This window comes from Eretmochelys imbricata, chromosome 10 (assembly GCF_965152235.1).
Source record: "Eretmochelys imbricata isolate rEreImb1 chromosome 10, rEreImb1.hap1, whole genome shotgun sequence".
Lineage (NCBI taxonomy): Eukaryota > Metazoa > Chordata > Testudines > Cheloniidae > Eretmochelys > Eretmochelys imbricata.
The window spans coordinates 80092334-80112046 of NC_135581.1; positions in this window are offsets into that span (position 1 = coordinate 80092334).

Here is a 19713-nt window from a genome sequence, read left to right on the forward strand (position 1 = left end):
TTCCCGGCAGTCCCTTTTGTAGGAGTGGTGGGTGAAATTCTGTGGCCTGCGTTGTGCAGGAGGTCAGATTAGATGATCATAATGGTCCCTTCTGACCTAAATATCTATGAATCTATGAATCTATGGTGCCGGGGGCATCCTAGGGTGTGAAGGGGTGGAGCGTGGGCATGGCTGGAACCTGATGCATTTTAGCAATCACAGCTGGCAGGTGGTTATTTTGGGACCATTGCCAGATGGTGCAGCTCAGAGCAGCCACCAGGTTTCTCTAACTTCTATTCAAGGTAGAGAATCAGAGAAATTTAACTGGCTCCCTGACATGGCTCCCACCACTCCATGCTGTGCCCAGTGAAAGCTGGAAGCAGCACAGGGTTTAACTTGTATACTAAATCCTTCAAGTCTATCAAATTCATTGCCTCCACGCATGTATGAGAGTCACTCCTCTTACCAGCCAGGAAATTCCAGCCAGCTGATGGAGGAACAGATTCACATGATGTGGTATAGAACGCCAGGCTTGTTTGGAACACCAGGAGTCTAGTGCTGAAACAAATAGCTTACAGCCAAAATCTGCACTGATTTACATGCAGTGCAACCCCATTGACTGGAGGGGGTACAGCAGGGACATGGTTATGCCAGGGCACAATTTATCATGGATCATTTAACCCCTTTTATCACTCGGTTTGCTAGATTTGTGGATGAGCAATTGCAATGAAGATGATTTAGGACTGACTTGCTCTTGCAAGCACGCTGGCTGACACCCGTCCCTTGTGCAGAATCCACACGAGGACTATACACTGCTTGTGCACAGGGCCGGGATGCTACATAGTGGCATTCAAAGGGGTGAGCTTCAGTCTGCATGGGCGAACCCCCCACAAAACTGAAGTGCTCATGCAGAGCTGGACCCTCCGACATCATTTTAAATGCTCATCTCCTGACAAGTTTACAAACTGGTGTCCTGCCCAGACCTGTGAAATCTAAATAAAGTTTCCTTTTAAATATAGATTTCCTTAAAGCTATTTTTCCATTGTCAAATGGGCCAGATTCTTTAGGTCTCTGGCTCCAAATTAACACCACCTTAGCCCAGGCGGTCGAAGCTAGCTGCTAGCTGGGAAAAGTCCTAAAACATTTCTGCCAGGGCTGTTTTCAAACAGCAAATTCACAAATCCCCAGCTTAATTACAGCACAGCAGGATGACTTAGAGTGTCTGCAAGTTAACACAATTTAGGATGTGCTATAGCATTTAGCTGGGACTAATCTTGTGACAACTAAGTCTAAGTGCATTACATCATTATAACTCAGACACTCATTAGTCTCACTATTTCTTCCATGCAGACAGGGCACTTTTCTGCCATTTTCAAAAACTTCTTTCCAAAGCTAGTTAATGCCATTTGGATTTCACAAGAAAACAGATGCTTCCGCTGGTACGTGGGGGGGCCGACGCATCCTTTTGCATAAACATCTATACACAGGCTTTCCATAGGGTGTTTTCTACAAGCTGTTGGATGACGGCAGCTGGGAGCAGCTCTCCCTGCATCTGATCAAGTGGGCTGAGTGACTCTGAAGTGGTTTCAATCTATGCCACAGTTTGTGTGGGACAGGAAGTCCTAAAAAATCATTTTTTTGCTTTGAAAGCACCAAAACAGAATCTTTCCCCATCTTGGATCTGCAGAAAACAAATACAGGTTAGATGAATAGTTCAGTTCAGAATGATTTGGCTATGAAGTTAGCTGCTTCTATCATCTCTCAAGCGCAATAAACTGCTCCTTTTGAAGTCCCCTCTCATCAGTGGCAAGCAGAGTTAACAGTGCTGTGTGAAATACTTGCATCACATCTCATGCTCACTTGAAAGGCCGCCTGGGTTTGAGGTGGAGTACGTGCTGCAAGCCAAGCAGGAGGAAATTTAAACATTAAGAAAATCCTCCTTCGCCAGGTGAACATTCACCTCCTAGCCCTCCGGCAGTTTCCCTGCAGCAAATCCAGAAATGTCCCCCTGCGCACCCACACAAACCTGTTACCTTACCCTTCAAGTGCTGACACCTAGCCGTGGAGAGGAGGCAAAGCCAGGTCTTGTTAGCGTGAGGGCTGAAGAAGGGAATGAGGCGGTGGAGGGTGTGCTGAAGCATGTTATGTTGGACCCAGACCCAGTGCTTTCTCTCATGGAGCCTTCACTTCCATACTTTAGTCCTAAAATTAAAATTGTTTAGACTGAGTGCCTGGGATTGCTCTTTGTGTATGGGACTGTAACATGCAGCAGAAGATGATATTTTTACTGGGTTAATTGTGATTCCCTATAGTCCACCCTAAGAAGATAATACGTTAAATATGTTTTTACTGAGGGAAATACTGATTGTTTTCCCAAGATTATAAATTAACTGGAGTTAAAAATATTCAGTTCCAACCTTCAACCATTCTCCAAGAGATTATCTATACTTATCTCTCTAGGGTTTTATACTTAACCCAGCACTGTGACATTCAAGCACATGACTCAATGGTACCTTAGCTCTGCATTCAGATCACAGCTTAGTAAAACCAGGGACCCAGCTTTATTTGGCTTACTCCTTAAAGAATGTAACAACTTTAATCTGTCTGGGGCAAATTCTATTCACCTTACTCGGGTGAGTAGTCCCGCAGCAATCACTGTGTGAGTCTGAGGAGCGGGTTTTGTGTGTTTCTCTCTCTCTTGCAGTTCGTATGAAATAAATGTAACGCAGTTCAAGTTTCGGTACAACAAAGTCAAGCTTTCTATCAGAAACACATGTTCTAAGCGCTGCAGGCACTGAGTGAAATCTGATCTGTGGAGGTTTCCCTTAAATCTGCACTTTCTCATTTGGCTCTCTTATTAAAGCCGTATTTCAGAGCTCTCTAACCCTCTTGAAAGATGATGAATAACAATAAAAACATTCACTGGAGGACTGTCATCATTTCCAAAGGAAGTGTAATAAATACTTTACAACAAGAGTTTTTTCTCTATGTACAGCCATAAACTAGTTTTAAGTTACAACTTATTAAGCCTCTAAACAATTAGAGCCAAGCTTCTGAAGAGCTGTCTAACTTTGAAAGAGGCAGTTAGAGGGGATATAAAGAGGGGTGCAAAAGAAGATGGTGGTGTAGTCCTGTGGATTGGGCACTGGACTATGAGCTCTGAGGCATGGGTTCTCACCCCATTTCTGACACAAACCTGCTGTGTGACCTTCAGAAAATCGCTTTGCCTCTTTGAGCCTTCATTTCCTGTCTTGGAGCTGTTTCTTACATGTTTACAGTGCCTAGTGCAATAGGGATGCTGGGGACCCTACAGAGATGTCTACAGTGCAGCTGGGAGCAAGCTTCTCAGCTGGGGTAGACCGATTTGTGCAAGCAGCGCTCAAGCTAGCATGCTAAAAATAGCAGTAGGGACATTGCTGCTCTGGTGGGCACTCCGGCTAGCCACCTGAGCTCGGTGCTGAAGGGTTGGGTGGGCTTGAGAGCCAAAGTTTCAATGTCCACACTGCTCTTGTTGGCATGCTAGCCTACCCGGGCTGGGAGGTTCGCTCCCCACCGTAGTGTAGGCATACCCTATGTACTATTCTACCACAAATAAATACCAATAGTGTCTGTGAGTCATAGGAATGTCTCCTCTCGTCCTTTACTGAACCTGAAAACAATCCAACTGTTGAGATAGTCTCCCTTGATATTGGTGTGTGTCCAGGGAAAGAAGATATTCTTCCATTCTGAGCCTTATATCACAGGTCGGTTTATAAATGGAGACAGGTCAGAGGATGTGCAGATGTGCCTCTCCTGGTCTGGTTTCCTAGTTAGTAAATCTCATTGAAATACGGATGAACAAGCCAAGCAGTTAGAATCAATAGAAGTGCTCAGGTTTTCTAAATTGCAATATTAATCCAGGGACGTGATTGGAGCATACACAAAATCTATGATCCCAACGGAGTGTAAAGGCAATTGAAGCTCTCCTGTGTTTTACATTCTGCCCCTTAATCTGATTTACAAAACATGGAACTCCTTGGAACTCCTTTCAACAACCATAACGTTTCTTCATGTGAATAACTCCCCCTGCAGCTTGTCTGTAAAGAGACCGAGACAAGTTTCTTTTGTTGTGAATGGATTTTCTTGGAGCAGGGAAGGGTGGAAAGCAGGTGAGTGAGTGTCAGACCAGGAAAACTTGAGACAACCTGCCAGAGAAACTCATCAGAGGAGATTGCTTTTGTTTCCTTTTTAATTGAAGGAAGTTTATGCATTGGAAGAGCCACCCGTTTCATAATTGGGCCACTCTTAGTCAAACAAGCCAATATGAGCAAGCTGTGTCTGCAGCTTCCCCCTGCTTCATAAACTTTTGACGATGTCTATTACCTGAATACACCCAAAGAGAGACACTTTGGGATATTGTAAGTGCTACATAGGCACTGATCCCATTGATGCAATGCTTGCATATGGTCTGCAGGAAGAAGTGCTTTGGGCATCTGAGAAGGAGGTGATTCTAGCTACAGCTAAAGGTTGCTTGTGGGGGAATTCAGTTTGCAGCTCTTCACAGGAGTAACAGGACAATGGGTTAATAAATCTCTGGTCGCTTGGATGGTATTTTAGTGATTATTGCAGGTCTGATAGCCTGGCTCTGTTTGGGGACAGCAGGTCTCCTAGCACACCCCAACTTGCTTTCCCTACATAAGACTGTGTTCAGAGGGTTTTCAAGATGCCCCCCTGTGTGAGAGAACTCAATTGAGCCCAGAGTCTGAATTCCTGACATTTCTGCTCAGGAGTGTGCTTGGCGTGAAGCCTCTCAAGTCAAAATGGAGAATTGTAGCAATAAATATTAGCAAGCAGCAGTAGGGTGACCAGATGTCCCCGATTTTAATAGGGACAGTCCTGATTTTTTGTGGCCTTTTTCTTATATAGGGTCTTATTATCCCCCACCCCCGTCCCAATTTTTCTCATGTGCTGGCCGGTCCCCCTATGCAGCAACAGCGGGGCTCCTAGACTGTAGCATGTCCTCTCACCAGGCTCGATCCTGCAGGCAAAATGCCCGTTTCAAGTCATTGATGTGAGAAATGAAGCTTCTGAGGTTGACTGAACTTGTCTGTGAAAGGCCCGCCCGAGTGGGCCCATGGTGACTCTGAAAGCTCTGGCTAGATATCTGCAGTTCTCTGTCTATTCAGTCTGAGGATCCAACTCTGTCTCAATCTCTTAGGGCTCCTTAGAGAATCCCAGCCCTGAAGTGGGAGCAGAGTCAAACATAGGCTGAGGGTAAGCCTACCTCTCAGTCAGGAGTCAAAGCTCAGTATAGATATATCCCACACGAAATGCAGCCAGCCATGGAGAATGAAATGCAGGGGCTGCTTACTACCCAGCAATGCTACAACTAAGGACAGGAGGACGTGAAGAATACTCATCCAATCAAAACTATGGAGGAATTTGAAGCAGTTGAGCTCTGTTGTCTTTCTCCAATTTGCAGGAAGTAAAAATCAATAGCTCTGCGTCTGGTTGGGGAAATGGGCCTTTGGTTAATTGGGGAGCTCTATGAAGATCACCACTAAATCCTTTTTCATCAATTAAGAGATAGATATGTTGCTTATGGATTCAAAGTTATTGCACCAGTGTCTGGTGACCTTCTGGACTCAATCCCTCCGTGCAGAGCCTCCAGAATTGTATATTGCGAATACTTTTTTTTAGTATATGGAGATAATGTCACTTTCTGAAAAAGCCTTCTCGTTGTGACTTGGAGCCAGAAGCCAGAAACATTTCAACCTTTAAAAGAGACATTGGAGAATGATTGGGAGGTTCAGTTCACATCGGATTAGTCAGATGATGTTTCAGATTGTGCACAAGGAACTCAGTAGGTACTGTATATTAAATTATGCTGCTGAACCACAAAAAATTTGCTTAGAATGCATCAGTCACCAGAGGCCTTATTCTATATTCTTGGTGGACCCAGAACTCCCCTCAGTTATGTGGCAGACCTGGTTGTGCAGGGAATGAAGGGTCAGCTCAGGCCCCTTATAAGATACGCTAATGTGCTCCAAGATAACTGTTCTGCTGGTGAGAGACAGTTTTTTGTCCAGTAAAAGATATTACCTCACCAACCTTGTCTTTCTCTTATCCTGGGACAAACACAGCTACAAAAATGCTGTATATAGCAGAGAAGAAGACAGCACAAAGATCTGGCCAGCCTGTATGTTTTCTGTGTCTCAGTGACTTGCAGGTGGGGGAAAGACACCATGTGGGCTCAGGAAAAGATAGGGATGGAGACTCTGCCAGCCCGAGCAGATGCAGAAGCAGCTGCAGCAGGGAACTGCAGATACTGACTGTGGTATCAAGCTGCTTTCTAATGGTTTTACTTTGAATGTTCTTTTCCTTCTGGTGATTGGCTGCTTTTTCCAACCTCTTCCCTAACCCATGAGTGGAGGCGGGAGGGGCGGGGCGAGTTATGGAAGTAACAGAATGCTTGAAGGTTCATCAGTGTTTACTCAGCTTGTATGTTCTCCCCCTTCTCACCATCGTTTGTGTTTAGGCTGTAAGTTCTTCAGGGGAGCTACTGTCGTCTTCCTATGGGCTTTGACAGTGCCTACCACAATGGGGTCAGGTCTCTGTCAAGGTCTGAAGGCACTACTATAATACAATAATCATAGAATCATAGGACTGGAAGGGACCTTGAGAGGTCATCTAGTCCAGTCCCCTGCACTCGTTGCAGGACTAATCATCTAGACCATCCCTGACAGATGTGTCTAACCACCTCTTAAAAATCTCCAGTGATGGAGATTCCACAACCTCCCTTGGCAATTTATTCCAGTGCTTAACTACCCTGACAGTTGGGAAGCTATTCCTGATGTCCAACCTAAACCTCTCTTGCTGCAATTTAAGCCCATTGCTGCTTGTCCTGTCCTCAGAGGTTAAGAAAAACAATTTTTCTTCCTCTTCCTTGTAACAACCTTTTACATACTTGAAAACTGTTATCATGTCCCCTCTGAGTCTTCTCTTTTCCAGACTAAACAAATCCACTTTTTACAATCTTCCCTCTCAGGTCATGTTTTCTAGACCTTTAATCATTTTTGTTGCTCTTCTCTGGACTCTCTCCAGTTTGTCCATATCCTTCTTGAAATATGGTGCCCAGAACTGGACACACTACTCCAGTTGAGGCCTAATCAGCGTGGAGTAGAGTGGAAGAATTACTTCTTGTCTTGCTTATAATGCTCCTGCTAATACATCTCAGAATGATATTCACTTTTTTTGCAACAGCATTACACTGTTGACTCATATTTAGCTTGTGGTCCACTATGACCCCCAGATCCCTTTCCGCAGTACTCCTTCCTAGGCAGTCATTCCCTATTTTGAATGCGTGCAACTGATTGTTCCTTCCTAAGTGGAGTACTTTGCCTTTGTCCTTGTTGAATTTCATCCTATTTATTTCAGACCATTTCTCCAGTTTGTCCAGATCATTTTGAATACATAGCCACAGTCAGTAGCAGACGCAGATCCTTTGTACATGTTCCTTGGATCCTGCCCCACTGGCAATGCTATGAGCAGGGCCTTACAAGATCCTGTTAAAGCATGTAAATCCCCCATCCTACTAGCTTTTTATTGCCAGGCATGAGAAATCCCTGGCTCTTGGCATCTCAGCCAAATTGTACAGAAGGCAATAAACAGTGTCTTTAATTTTGCAGAGATCCACCAATTAGATGGAGCAGACAGTCTGATCTCAGTGTTACCATCCCAGTCCCACACAATTATCTTGTCCCTGAGAATCCCAGAAGTAAAAACAAACACTGGATTTTAGGGTCACTTGGGGAGAGGTTTCTCAATGCCTGTAATTAGCAGCACTGAAAGGGAGGACATCAGCTACTCTTTCCCAAAAGCTTGGTATAGATGCCAATCCTTTGTTTATCCTGCTAGTAATAAAATTTCTCAGCCTCCACTAAGGGCTGGGATTTAGAAACATGTTTCTTGGGATCCTTCCCTGCCTCGGAAGTTTCTAGGATCAGCTGGTTTCAGAGTAGTAGCCGTGTTAGTCTGTATCCGCAAAAAGAAAAGGAGGACTTGTGGCACCTTAGAGACTAACGTTTATTTGAGCGTAAGCTTTTGTGAGCTACAGCTCATTTCATCGGATGGATGCAGTGGAAAATACAGTGCGGAGATTTATATACACAGAGAACATGAAACAATGGGTGTTACCATACACATTGTAACAAGAGTGATCAAGTAAGGTGAGCTATTTACCAGCAGGAGAGCGGGGTAAGGGGGGGAAACTTTTGTAGTGATAATCAAGGTGGGCCATTTCTAGCAGTTGACAAGAACTTCTGAGGAACGGGGCCAGGGGGGAGGAAATAGTTTTACTTTGTGTAATGACCCATCCACTCCCAGTCTCTATTCAAGCCTAAGTTAATTGTATCCAGTTTGCAAATTAATTCCAATTCAGCAGTCTCTCCTTGGAGTCTGTTTTTGAAGTTTTTTTGTTGAATTGCAACTTTTTGGTCACTCGATTACAGACCTAAGAGATTGAAGTGTTCTCCGACTGGTTTTTGAATAATACTTGACGTCTGATTTGTGTCCATTTATTCTTTTATGTAGCGACTGTTCAGTTTCACCAATGTACATGGCAGAGGGGCATTGCTGGCACATGATTGCATATATCACATTGGTAGATGTGCAGGTGAACGAGCCTCTGATAGTGTGCCTGATGTGATTAGGCCCTAGTATGGTGTCCCCTGAATAGATATGTGGACACAGCTGCAACAGGCTTTGTTGCAAGGATAGGTTCCTGGGTTAGTGGTTCTGTTGTGTGGTGTGTGGTTGCTGGTGAGTATTTGCTTCAGGTTGGGGGGCTGTCTGTAGGCAAGGACTGGCCTGTCTCCCAAGATCTGTGAGAGTGATGGTCGTCCTTCAGGATAGGTTGTAGATCCTTGATGATGCGTTGGAGAGGTTTTAGCTGGGGGGTGAAGGTGAAGGCTAGTGGCGTTCTTTCGTTTTCTTTGTTGGGCCTGTCCTGTAGTAGGTAACTTCTAGGTACTCTCTGGCTCTGTCAATCTGTTCTTACAACTACAATACCCACCTGCTGAAGTGAAGAAACAGATTGACCGAGCCAGAAGAGTACCCAGAAGTTACCTACTCCAATTAACCTGCAAAGAGTCAGGTGAGGCCATTAAGCTAATGTGACCACCTGACTCTAAGGCCCCTCTGATAATATAAAAGGGCTCACTCTAGTCAGGCAGAGGAGCCAGAGGAGAGGAAGTGCGGCTGAAGGACTGGTTAATGAAGACACCCTCAAGTTATTGGTAAGGGAGGCCTAAGGTAAGGGAGAAGCAGAAGAGCTGTGGGGAGGTAGCCCAGGGAAATGTAGCATCTCTGGCAGTAAAAGGTTGGCTGCCAACAGCTGCTATCGTTAGGGTCCCTGGGCCGGAACCCAGAGTAGAGGGCGGGCCTGGGTTCCCCCGAACCCACCACTACAGAAACATCTCCTGGGTGGGGAAAACAGGCCGCTGTCAGAACAGGAGGCTAAACTGTTTTGGCATAAGGCCGTAGGAGCAACAGACTGTGGGAATTCTCACCAACCTCCATTGCTGGCTTATGATGAAAAGGACTCAGTAGACTGTATTCCTGGCCCTAGAGAGAGAAGGGCTACGTGGAGGGTTGCAGTGAGCCTCTGAAGCTAGCATAAATTGCCTGGAAGCGCGGGACCCACGGGGACAAGGTCGGAGCCCTCCCACAGTACGAACTAGAATTTAGCACTGCCTTCATCTTCCCATTGGCATTGGCCAGAGGTGCCCAAGGCATACAGTGGGCCTGGGAAGAATCTAGGAAGTTTCCATTGCTACTCTTAAGATTGCAGATTAGCTTTCTTTGTGGTGTTTTTTTTTAACCTGGCCTGATGTGGGAACGGCAGATGCTTTGATTAAATGAGTTTCGTGTTTAACTGGGTTATCTGTAGCTTCTGCAAGTAGTTTGACTCTGCTAAAATGGCATTTCCAGTTTTCCTACAGTCACTCTCAGGAAGTCACCAGCAGCACTCTGCACCTCCTACAGCCGCCGTATTGCGGGAGCTTCCTCCTCTGGGCCCCTCCTGGCACCCCGACGCTTTCCTTGGCTCGCTGTCACCCTGCCTCTGGCACTGCCATGTTAGTACCATACTGACAGGGCTTCCCATGTGGGCCTGGGCCCTAGGTCCCACACACAAAGGTGCTCCTTGGTGAAGAGGGGATGAGTTAACATTAGTGATTGACACCCCCCCTTTCCTCTCCCCATGCTCTCTGAAGTGCCCGAAAGAGGGGTTTATATACCACAGCATGGGGCGACACCCTTCTTTCTACATGGGGAAGAGACTTGTGCTTAGAGCGACCGACCATTCCATGTATGGCTCCATAGGGCTTAATCTGGCTTCTAACTTAACAAATAAGCTCACAATGGTAGGGGCTCATAATGTGTCTGCTTTCTTTGCTGCCTCAATAACTTGTTTGGGAGAATTCTGCCACTATATTTTAGCATTCACTACCATGCAGGAGTATATATTGTACAGAAATAGCTTTCTAATTTTAATATCTATAGTAGGGTTATTTATCTGTGTAAATAATTCTAAGCATAATTCAGTCTATTTCCCTAAATCTCAAGAGAAGAGTAAAAAAAAAAGTTATACTATCAGAGACAGCATCTTTAACTACTTTTGCAAAGAACCATCACTAAGTTTTCCATATTTTTCTCAAAGTTCAAATGTATCAGATCTTCAGATAAGTAGTAAACCCCTGAGTGTAGCTTTAAAGAAGTGATGGCTTCAAACAGGAAACAATCATCCATGGGTGTGGAGCTCTTTCTGTCATTGCCTATACATTTACTAATAACTTACATCACTGTAAAACTGAATAATCTCTAAGACTGGTATGCAGTCACCCACTGAATATAAAGTACATAACATTTTCCTGGTAGCATTTTCCCATGTGTCAAATGTACTTCTAGCTTTATGTTGCAAAAAGGTGCCAGTTATATTCTGATTACTGCCAGGACAAATCTAACAGCTTTTATTATTCCATTGAAAGTGTTTCTGCCCATGCGATCATTTACCCTATTTTTAGGGCTAGCCATCACACCACTACAATTTCCGACATTCAAGTCTCCTACTACCGCCATCCATGAAAATACAGTATCTTCATTACTTACTTTCATCGTCTTGGTGATATCCTCCACAACTTTAGTATAGATCTGTGAAAGGAAATTGTGGGCTAGCCCTGATATTGAAATATTGTCAGACTGGGGTGACTTGTATTCTTCTTGCCGGGCATGTGCTGTGGGTAATTTTAGTGATTTGGCAAATTCTGCATTTTTATGTGGTTCTGTACCTTTTGATTCTGCATTTCTGTTTGTGTCACCAGTCTGTTTGCAGAGAGCATAGGCTTTAGCTTGCATGCAATACAGGTTTACTAATTGTTCTGTACAGTTTTAATGGCTCTCCAGATTTTGAAGATTCTATTACAAACAGAATACAATACCAGTGGGAACCCAGGCAGAAGGTAAGACTTCCTTGTAATGACATACAGAATCATATAGCAAAAAACCCTTAGCCCAGCCATGTCTTGTTTGAATCTTGCCAAATTTATTCACAGCTCATTTTCAGTTTGAAATTCTTGGATTCTGAACATCTGAAACCAGTCTGGGGTACAGGCCATTTTAGTCTGGTTTCTCTTCTATTTCATTTTGGTATTTCTACTGCTTCACATCACAATTGTATCTGACAGCCCATTGAAGCACACAGGGCCAAATTAGGCTGGTATACATTAGAGCAACTCTGTTGAATTTGGTGTAGTTACATCAGCCTAACTGGGAACAGAATCCGTCCTGCTGTGTTTAAAACAACAATCTAAGGCAGACCTTAGTGTTTTAATATATGTTAAGTGTGTGATGCTGGGTACCCTGCAACTCTGGCTGAACACCAGGCCTGGATGCAGTCTAACTGTGGTTCTGAGTGGTTCTGGGGGAACAGGATTTGACCCATCTCTAGACTATAAAGTTTGGGGGATAATTGTTTATGGCAATTTTAGCTTGACAGTAATGCGGAGCCTGATGTAACGTGCATTTATAAATATCCCTCAAATGTAGAGACCATATATAAGGCGAGAGGTAGTTTAGTCTCTGACACATTCAGACCTTGCCCTTCTACTAACACTGCCATCAATCGTTCCAGTTGTGGTGGTGGGATATGTAAACGTTTGTTCACTAGGAACCATAAGTTCATTTCATAGGGGCTTCGAAACAGCCATTAGTTAATGCTAATCTGTGCTAGATTCAAACCAGCAATCCAGAGTAGAAAGTTTTCATATACCAGGGCTGATCCCTCACAGTTGTGCTATCTAGAAATAGAGAACAAATGTGCAAAGATGTCTTTTTATTTTTATATAGATCTCATTGAGCTGCTTGAAAGACAATACTCCTTGCAATTTACCTACGAGAGTACAGGCCTTGAGATGACCTTTTCAAAGGCAGGTTTCAAATTTGCACCTGCAATTCTGAATGCAAATGCTGGATGCCAGTGGGGCACTTGTGCAGTCAGACCTATGGAGCACTTGCATTTGCATGCCAACACACCTTGCACGAGGCTGGGCATGAATCCCTGGCATGCTCATTTCTGGCTATGGTGTGGCCAGCATGCCCATGCAAGCACATACGGAATCTACTTCAAACTGATGCGCTGGTTGAAAGTTTTCGTACAGGCTGTAAAACATTTTATTCACTTTCTCCTTTAAAGCCTTTCCAAGCAGACTTTGGTTTGGACTGCTTCTCACGCTCTTCCTCCCCCTCCCCACAATTGCAATTAGAGCCCCAAACATTTTTCGTAGAGCGCTAACAGGTTCTTGGCAGGTGGACTATTAAAATCCCCCCCCCAACCTGAAACACATTTGATGCAAAAAAGGATTCATAACGTGAAGGAGGATTTGAGCTGATAATGCAGACCTCTGTGTTGCCATTAATTGCCTTTAAACACAAAGGAAGTCCTACACAGAACTGGAATTTCTGAATACCTAGATCTAAATGAACCAAAATTAGTTTGTTCATATCTAAAGCCTGTATATGGACTTCGGTCAAATGGTTCGGGAAAAATATATACAATACAATAGAGTATATAAATACTACACAAAACATGAGCCCAAGCAATTACTGTCTTCTGCAGAGACACGCTCTAGTTCAACCACAAGTTGCTGGGGTCAGCAACTTAATGCGACATTTGATTGCCTCTGTTATGTGGGATTCAGATGAGAGGATCATAATGGTTTCTTCTGGCCTTAAAACCTATGATTACAGTAGAAGGTAACTTAGGACTAGAGCTGATTGGGGGGAAAACATTTTCATGAGGAAAAAATCTGTTGACATCTAAACATTTCACAGAGACAGTTTGATTTTGATGAGGTTCTGAGGGAACAATGGAGTTTATTGCTCCAGGGCACCTTGCCAGGCAGACTGCCCTGTGGCCAAGCTCCATTTCCTTTCAGAGAGAACTTTGACATTTTGGGCTTTCATTCCAAATCAGACTGAAATCCTATTTTCTTGATGTCCAAATCCTCCACCAAATGGAAGTACCTTTCTCTGCCCTGTTCTTCTCAGCGTGTCTTCAACCCTCATCCAATGTGAACAGCTCCACCTGAAGCAATAGGCTTTATACGTATACCTCTAAAGATATAATTTGGCTTTTAGATTGAAGCCCGCCTAATCTTGTTTACATGCACATGCAGAACTAGATAATGATGCGGGGGATGATTTTCAAAGACAGAGATGAGAATTGGGCACCCAATTGCTATTGACTTTCAGTGGGACGTGGGCATCTAACTGACCTGTATGCCTTTGAAAAGTCTCCTCTGTAGAGGGATTTGGAAACACTGGAAAAAGGATACCAAGCTTTCTACAGTTTATGAGGAGAAAGTTCTGCTTTGGACAGAAGAGTGCAAAGAGCTTTCTTAACAGGGATCATGTACTTTGACACATTTAGATTCAAATCCTAAGGTGGTGGGTCAAATTCCACTTGTCAGTGTTGGGAGTTTGAGCAAGGATCGCGTACATACCTGTCAGGCTGGGCATGTGTGGCACATGGATTTTGAAGTCAGTGGAATGACACCAACAGGGGATATGGCTTTTGTTGCTGTATATGCTAACAAGCCAAATTCTATGTAGGATTGCCAGGAGTTTTGCAGGGCAGAGAGGAGGGAGTTTGGTCTAGCACAAACAACCCTCCTCTCAAATGCCACGTGTCTGAGCCAGAGTCGCAACCAGCTCCACCCCTAACATGCATGCACGCACCCAGCTCTGAGCCATTTTCAGAACTGGGGACACCATGGAAGAGGTTGTGGCTGGATTTAATCGGTACTGCCAGCAGCAAGTTCTTTAATTCTTGATGGCACAACTACACAGCTTGGGATGCCACTCTGAGAAAGCAATAATACTACCAACAATACCATAGGTCTCCCACTGTCAGCCTGCTGCAAACTGAGAAGACAGTAGGATCTAAGACGTTTGCTGAAAAGATTCTATTTGTGACCATAAATAATGATGTACATCCTATCTAAGAAGGTACACAGGATTTTCTAAGGTGGGGGTGGGGGGAGAGGGGCTGATGGAAGCTTGTCTTCAGAGGGGAAGAAGTGAAGTGAGTATTGAGCCTGGTTCAAGTAATGAGCCTGTAATTCTGCTGACATTGATGTGGGCAGTTCACTCCTTATAAGTATCTTTGGGTGATTCCCTGGCAGAATCTTGAAGTTAAATACAGACTTAAACCCCTGGGTTATACAAACTGGCACAGTTTTATATGTGCTACTAAAGTCTGCCCACTTGTAGAAGAGATTAAACAGGTCGCACTTCATCACAGGGACATGCCAATCAGTATTAGTGCTGACATGGAGTTGTATGGAGATTGGATGTGGTGCTACACCTCCAAATATAAACCAAACCCTACCTTACAAATATAGGTTCCAATGCTGAAGACACTTATGAACATGAGTGACTTTCTGTTTCACTAATCTCAGCAAATGTGCTCTGATGTGTAAAGTTACTCATGGGAGCGTTTGCAAGATTTGGCCCATACCTTGTGTCCCTCGCATAGTTTGCCCTCAGTTGGAGTACTTCTGAGCCACAGACTGGGGATCCAGGATCAACCCATTCCCAAAGTATAGTGATAGTCAGATATCAAGGGCTTTGGTTCAAAAATGACAACTGCCCAACCGGAACAATGCCGCAAAGACCCACCCCACAGTATCACAGATTCCCAAAGGCTGTAGAATGTCCGTGCCTAATTGGGTAAAGAATGTGAGCGAGGCTATCCAGCAAAAAATTAAGATGTTTGTACACCAATGTGAGGAGCCTGGGTAACAAAATGGAGGAACTAGAGCTACTGGTGCAGGAAGTGAAACCAGATATTCTAGGGATAACAGAAACAGGGTGGAATAGTCATCATGACTGGACTACAGGTATTGAAGGGTATGTGCTGTTTAGGAAAGACAGAAATAAAGGTAAAGGTGGTGGAGTAGCATTGTATATCCATGATGAGGTAGAATGTAAAGAAATACGAAGTGATGGAATGGATAAGACAGTCTGTCTGGGCAGAAATCACATTGGGGAAGAAAACTACTAGAGCCTCCCCTGGGACCGCCGCGATCTAATCTGGATATGGATAGCGCCCTCTTTTGATGTTTTTAATGAAGTAAATACGATTGGAAGCTGCATGATGATGGGAGACTTTAACTTCCCAGAAATAGACTGGAGGACGAGTACTAGTAATAATAACAGGGCTCAGATTTTCCTAGATGCGATAGCTGATGGATTCCTTCGTCAAGCAGTTGCTGAACTGACAAGAGGGGATGCCATTTTAGATTTGGTTTTGGTGAGTAGTGAGGACCTTATAGAAGAAATGGTTGTAGGGGACAACCTTGGTTCAAGTGATCAAGAGCTAATTTAGTTCAAACTGAACGGAAGGATTAACAAAAATAAATCTGTGACTAGGGTTTTTGATTTCAAAAGGGCTGACTTTCAAAAATTAAGGAAATTAGTTAGGGAAGTGGATTGGACTGAAGAACTTGTGGATCTAAAGGCAGAGGAGGCCTGGGATTACTTCAAGTCAAAGCTGCAGAAGCTACCGGAAGCCTGCATCCCAAGAAAGGGGAAAAAATTCATAGGCAGGAGTTGTAGACCAAGCTGGATGAGCAAGCATCTCAGAGAGGTGATTAAGAAAAAGCAGAAAGCATACAGGGAGTGGAAGATGGGAGGGATCAGCAAGGAAAGCTACCTTATTGTGGTCAGAACATGTAGGGTTAAAGTGAGAAGGCTAAAAGTCAAGTAGAGTTGGACCTTGCAATGGGAATTAAAACCAATAGTAAAAGGTTCTATAGCCATATAAATAAGAAGAAAACAAAAGTGGGACCGCTAAACACTGAGGATGGAGTGGAGGTTAAGGATAATCTAGGCATGGCCCAATATCTAAACAAATACTTTGCCTCAGTCTTTAATGAGGCTAATGAGGATCTTAGGGATAATGGTAACATGACAAATGGGAATGAGGATATGGAGGTAGATATTACCATATCTGAGGTAGAAGCAAAACTCCAACAGCTTAATGGGACTAAATCGGGGGGCCCAGATAAACTTCATCCAAGAATATTGAAGGAATTGGCACCCGAAATTGCAAGCCCTTTAGCAAGAATTTTTAATGAATCTGTAAACTCAGGGGTTGTACCATATGACTGGAGAATTGCTAACATAGTTCCTATTTTTAAGAAAGGAAACAAAAGTGATCTGGGTAACCACAGGCCTATTAGTTTGACATCAGTAGTATGCAAGGTCTTGGAAAAATTTTTGAAGGAGAAAGTAGTTAAGGACATTGAGGTCAATGGTAAATGGGACAAAATACAACATGGTTTTACAAAACATAGATCATGCCAAACCAACCTGATCTCCTTCTTTGAGAAAGTAACAGATTTTTTAGATAAAGGAAACGCAGTGGATCTAATTTACCTAGATTTCAGTAAGGCGTTTAATACGGTGCCATATGGGGAATTATTAGTTAAATTGGGAAAGGTGGGGATCAATATGAAAATTGAAAGGTGGATAAGGAATTGGTTAAAGGGGAGACTACAGCGGATCATACTGAAAGATGAACTGTCAGGCTGGAGGGAGGTTACCAGTGGAGTTCCTCAGGGATCGGTTTTGGGACCAACCTTATTTAATCTTTTTATTATTGACCTCGGCACAAAAAGTGGGAGTGTGCTAATAAAGTTTGCAGATGATACAAAGCTGGGAGGTTGCCAGTTTAGAGAAGGACCGGGATATCATACAGGAGGATCTGGATGGCCTTGTAAACAGGAGTAATAGGATGAAATTTAATAGTGAGAAGTGTAAGGTCATGCATTTAGGGATTAATAAGAATTTTAGTTATAAGCTGGGGATGCATCAATTAGAAGTAACGGCGGAGGAGAAGGACCTTGGAGTATTGGTTGACCACAGGATGACTATGAGCTGCAAATGTGATATGGCCGTGAAAAAAGCTAATGTGGTCTTGGGATGCATCAAGCGAGGTATTTCCAGGAGAGATAAGGAGGTGTTCAGTGCCTTGTATAACGGTACTGTGAGACCTCATCTGGAATACTGTGTGCAGTTCTGGTCTGGTGTTTAAGAAGGATAATTCTAACTAGAACAGGTACAGAGAAGGGCTACAAGGATGATCCGAGGAATGGAAAACCTGTCTTATGAAGGGAGACTCAAGGAGCTTGGCTTGTTTAGCCTAACCAAAAGAAGGCTGAGGGGAGATATGATTGCTCTCTATAAATATATCAGAGGGATAAATACCAGGGAGGGAGAGGAATTATTTAAGCTCCGTACCAATGTGGACACAAGAACAAATGGATATAAACTGGCCATTGGGAAGTTTAGACTTGAAATTAGATGAAGGTTTCTAACCATCAGAGGAATGAAGTTCTGGAACAGCCTTCCAAGGGAAGCAGTGGAGGCAAAAGACCTATCTGGCTTCAAGATTAAACTCGATAAGTTTATGGAGGAGATGGTATGATGGGATAACATGATTTTGGTAATTAATTGATCTTTAACTATTCATGGTAATAGGCCCAATGGCCTGTGATGGGATGTTAGATGGGGTGGGATCTGAGTTACTACAGAGAATTCTTTCCTGGGTATCTGGCTGGTGAATCTTGCCCACATGCTCAGGGTTCAGCTGATCGCCATATTTGGGGTCAGGAAGGAATTTTCCTCCAGGGCAGATTGGAAGAGGCCCTGGAGGTTTTTCGCCTTCGTCTGTAGCATGGGGCACCGGTCACTTGCTGGAGGATTCTCTGCACCTTGAAGTCTTTAAACCATGATTTGAGGACTTCAATAGCTCAGACATAGGTGAGAGGTTTCTTGCAGGAGTGGGTGGGTGAGATTCTGTGGCCTGCATTGTGCAGGAGGTCAGACTAGATGATCATAATGGTCCCTTCTGACCTTAATATCTATGAAAGCCATTCCATTCCAAAATTAGTGCATTTTGTTTCTCTCATGGACCTTAGCTCTCTGTCAATGTCCAAATCTCCCCACTCAAAGGGAAGTTTCTCTAAAGCACAGATTCAGCTCCCCAGATATGTTCCTAGTTCCAAAGTCTCCTTTTCCATTTGCCAGGCACAGCTCTGGAACCACAGGTGCTTTTCCCCCCAGCATGCTGACCTGCAAAGCTGGTTTGCTGATTAGATTTTTACAAGGTTTGAGCTTATTGCATTGACCATCACCCCCCATATCTGTTTCTCACGAATGAGAGCCCTGATCTTCATGCCAGTGGGAGCTTTCACTGACTCCAATATGTGCGCAATGGGCTCCTTAAGCGCTCTTCATCTTTTCTTACTGGAGCTGAGCAGACAATGATTGATCTGATTAGTGTAGCCTCTCTTCCTGTTTTCATGGATGCTGTGTGGGCACACTGTGATTTATGCAATGATTCGCCTAGCTGTGTGTGGCAATTTTTTTTTTTACTGTCTGCACTGATTTGGGTAATTGTGACTGACCAGATAAAGTGCATGGTACCGTTTTCTGCTCTGATTAGATGAGCAGTTATAGGCATTCAAATACTGAGGCAAGCACCTTTAAAAATTAGTTTTCCATGAGTATATCTGCCTGTGGCTTTGAAATTCGCTTGTTTCAACCATTCACACTGGTAAAACTTGATTGCAAAAATGTCCATGGAGAGTGAACATAAAGGGCTGTGAACGTTGCTAGAGGGAATTCACTTTAAAAGCCAGGCTCATGTGCAAGAAAACTCTCTTGCATTTACTTACCTACACCTATCTCTATGTACATACATATCTGCTAAATTTCCAGTCTCTGTGCAACATCAGATGATTTGTACCCAGATTGCCTGCCTTCAGCTTCCTCACTGTTGCTATGCACCATTAAGCCCTCAGATACCGTGGTGAGTCAGCCAGTATAAGTGAAGCACTGAGACCCAGATTAAAACTACAAGCAAGAAATTTAGACGTTAGAGAATCAAATAGGGAAAAACTCCAATCAGTTTGCCATTCACCTTTTAACTCCATTTCTCACTCCATGAAAGCTTGGTATAAAATGCTTCCCTTTCATAGGCATTATAGAAGAGATCAACTAGCATATTGTCTGGCAATGTTACAAAATGTTTCAATAGCCCTAATCAGCACTAGAGGGCATTTCATTCTGATCTTGATGCAAAGTGATATAGGAATGTAACTCTGTACCTACAAAGAGGAGAATGGATCA